This window comes from Colobus angolensis, unplaced genomic scaffold (genome assembly GCF_000951035.1).
Source record: "Colobus angolensis palliatus isolate OR3802 unplaced genomic scaffold, Cang.pa_1.0 Scaffold69, whole genome shotgun sequence".
In the NCBI taxonomy this organism is placed as follows: domain Eukaryota; kingdom Metazoa; phylum Chordata; class Mammalia; order Primates; family Cercopithecidae; genus Colobus; species Colobus angolensis.
Window position 1 is genome coordinate 12,465,460 of NW_012120598.1, and position 4,342 is coordinate 12,469,801.

Below are 4,342 nucleotides of genomic sequence, written 5' to 3' on the forward strand. Positions count from 1 at the left end.
CTGAAACATCAATAGAGAAACACTATTTGGAATCTAACATTTTCAAAAGTGATATCAGGACTCTTAAGAGTATACTATGGAATCTATATAATATCCCCAATATACCACGAACTCCTTCACTCTCCCCATTCAGTTTCAAATGTCTGCAATTCCCAGTGAGCATCTGCTTCATGTGCCCATTAATATGTCTCAAGGAAAGACAGCCTAAATTCCAGCCACTGATCTGCACTCAGTGGCTCTTCACTTGGGCAACTCAATACAGTGGCTTCAGCCTAAGTCACAGCAGGCTTCATTCATTCATGCTCCAGATTGAAAAGTGACAAATATGATCTTCAGAGGAGATCTGTTACAATGTTTAAAATTATTACAACTTTATATTAATAAATTTGAGATGTTTTCAGATTCCAACATTAACTAACCAGCATTATTTTTCTATCATACTTTATTTAATGACAGTCAACGATTCTCCTGAGCACTATCAATAGTATTGCCAGGACATAGAAAAATAAATATTTGAAAGTTTAAAAGTAAAATCATTACTACATAACCACTTCAGCAATAAGCAGAAAGTTTTTCTTTTCCTTTTTTTTCTGAGTAATGTTTGGTTATCACTTCCAGTAAGAGAGCATTGAATCCAAGGTTTTCCCTCCCAATATTTTAAAGATGACACCTTGGCATCTGTGTGGGTGTGTATCTGGCATAAGGATAAGCAATTGGTCAAATTCCCCTGAGATTTACTTGTTCTTTTCAAAACATGTCTATGCTGTAGAATACATGACCTACCTCATTCAGGAGCCAGTTCCACCTTCCCCATAATCCCAGAAGGCAGTTCTTGCAGGGCTATCTAGGGGAATTTCATTGTTCATAATGATATCAGAAATATAATGAAGAATTATACACAATTTTCTATAACTTGAAGTTAAAATATAGTAACTATTCACTCTGTTGCATGCTCTGATCATTCAGGTGATGAATTAAAAATATTTATAGAACTCCATTACTAGTAACATATCCTATCAGATCTAAAGAATCATATAAACATATGTGCATGTTTAACTATCAACTCAGTAAATTAAAATTTCTTTTTAATGCTTCTTTATTAATTGAAAGCAATGAAATCTGTTTCTGTTGCTGGCAATCTAGTATAAGTCAATACTTTTTATTCTAATCACAGCTTAATTACTAAATCTGGTCTTAATATATGTTAATACAACCAAACAAAATTAAGATAATCAAACAAAAACTGTGTAAGCTAAAGTCACCCTTGCCTCAAGGGTTTGATCTGAGTTATTAGATACATAATTGACTAACTCCTTATTGGGGGTGATATTGTATTATGGTAAAATTATTTGGATAGCAGAAACATTAATCTAAATTTTTCGTTAATCTGATCTTGGGCAACTTTCCTCATCTGTTTGGTTTTCACTTTATAAATACAAAAAGAATAAACTGAAGAAGTTCTGTGTTTTCTGACTGAATGAGATTCTATTGCAGAAATACTGTTATTTCATAAACTTTCCAAATGTTAATCTTGGTTCCCCCCAGCCAGAATGTCATATGTTATTTGTATATATGCACTAATTTTCCACATATACATAGATGTTATGGTTCTAATGAAATGTAAATTTAATTGTAAAATGTCACTTCATTTATAAATCCTTTCCCATATATTCTGATCAATATTTACCAAAAGAACAATTGCCATTAAGGTCTGAAAAAAATACATATGTTAAAAATAGGGCTTCATACTCAAAGAAGTTGGAAATCGCTATTTCTACAGTCCTTTTCAGCTTTACAATTTGTTTCACTAAAGTAAAAAAACTTAACATCTTCCATCTCTTTTTATTTTCTTCCCTTCCTCCCTCCCTCTCTCGTTCTCTTCTATTTTTTCCTATAAAAATGACAATGGTTTGATTTATAATAAGTGACTATATCCTCATTTAATTTCCAAATTATCCAGAAAATAGGAGTCCTGAAAATTTTCTATGGTCCTTTGAGTAATAAATCAACATATCACAGATGCCACAGAAATGAAAAATCCAAATAAAGCAAAATAAAATTTAGAGCCAAGTTGAGTAAAAGATAATCCAACTAAGTGACCATAAAACTGTAAACGAATATTTGACAAAGCAACATATTTTCTATAAAAGTGTTTCATTTTACTAAAAGAAAAAGAGTACAAAGGAAAGGAATAGCTAAAGACCTAAAAAATGTAAAATATTCCTTTGTGGCATTCATAAATATTAAATGTTTCTCCAAATATATCAAATGACTAGGAAACAATGGTGCCAAAGCCAGCCATAATAGTAATAAACTATATTATGTGAGATGACATACAAAGTTAGAGGGAATTTGAGAGAAAAAAACAAAGGTTTATTAAAAAAATCAATTTAAATATCCTTCTGGAGGTACATCTGTCACTCTGCTGCTCTTTCATACATTGTTTCTAAGCGTAAATAGCTCACATGCCAAATATATGTGTATAATGCAGGACAGCAATATGGAAATTTTGGAAATAATAAGGAATACACTTTCGGATAAGTCATAGATATCAGCATCCATAAAAGTTCCTTTATCTTCTAGATTACCTTTCTAAAAGGAAAAGCTATTATTTGTCTGCAATAAGGTATAAATATACTACATTCCAAAGAAACTCCTATAAAATAAACCTGAACAGAAAGGGAAAAACATAACAAAAGTAAGTCTATTTCTATTACTTGATCCTTTACAACAGAAAAAAAAAATTAACTGAGTGTGTTACAGTAAGAAATTGATGCTATAATATTTCTCTCCAAAGAATGGACACAAAAATTCATAAGGTAGCCTTAATTTTCAAGAGTGTTAAAGAACATCAGATAACTATGAAGTCATCATGAATACCTTAGTCATGTACCTCCTGTCTTCTCAAATAGGTAAGAGTCATTTAATCTGGCACTAAAAAATCAGAAATAATGTTTTTGTTGTTTAAATACTTATGATGTTGAATAACATGACAATTACACACACACACACACACACACACACACACATATATATATATATATTTCTTCTTACAAGACTAGAATAATCATAGTGGACTCAGGCCCATCTGTGCTGAGACTCATTTACTTGTTACTATAAAGACTTCTGGAAAAAATATTACTTATTGGGAATAAAATGGAGGATGAAGCTAGACCTACAGTCTTAATACTCTAATCAATTCCACCACCCATCCACAGCAATCCCTCCCTGAACTTTCACATAATCACATTGGTATGGTTTGGCTCTCTGTCCCCACCGAAATCTCATCTTGAATTGTACTCCCATAATTCCCACATGTTATGGGAGGGACCCACCGGGAGAGAACTTGAATCACAGGAGCAGTTTCCCCATACTGTCCTCATGGTAGTGAATGAGTCTCACGAGATCTGATGGTTTTATCAGGGGTTTCCTGTTTTGCATCTTTCTCATTATCTCTTGCCACCACCATGTAAGAAGTGCCATTCACCTCCCGCCATGATTCGGAGGCATCCCCAGCCTTGTGGAACTGTAAGTCCAATGAAATCTCTTTTTCTTCCCAGTCTCGGGTATGTCTTTATCAACAGCATGAAAATGGACTAATATGCACATCAGTCTACATGGTTTATTCTAACATGTTAAGGACCACTAGAACTCTGGTGTCTATTCCAGACTCTGTATTGGTTTTCTCTAGCCCAAGTTAATAGTTCAGAGTGCTGAGAAGCTTTGGGACAATCATCAAGGAAGTGAAGATACTGTCTTTCTGTCCTTGCCTCAATCTGCAGAAAGGCTTTCCCTGACTAATAATCTCAGTCCACCTCTGCTTATCCTCCCCCAGTTTTTTCTATGACTGCATCTATAATTTAACAAACATTCACTGAGCACGTATTGTACTTATTCTGTTAAAACTGTGGGCATACTTACTTAATGTTTGTCCGTCTCTACTAGGTTGTAAGCTCTGAGCTAGTTTATTCTCCACCAGTAGGTGGTTTTATTCTCTACCTACTGTAAATAAACAGTATGTGGGAAATTTTTATGTTTATTCAATAAATAAACAGTAGGTGGGAAATTTGGGTTAATTTTAATTAACAAAGTAGGTGAAGAAAACTTGCTATGTATTTGGTAAATATTTATCTAAAACTGAATCTCTGAATTAATGTTTTTTAATCTTCACCTACATCCAGGTTTTAGAGATTTTTCCCCTTTTCTACTCTCTAGAGTGACAAGGGTGGGAGAGAAGAGGGATGTATAATAAGAACTACAACCAACACAGGAAGAATATTCTACTTTCTTCCACACTTCCTTACTCCTGTGAAAGAGATGAAAGAAGGCTTTGGCAATTCTG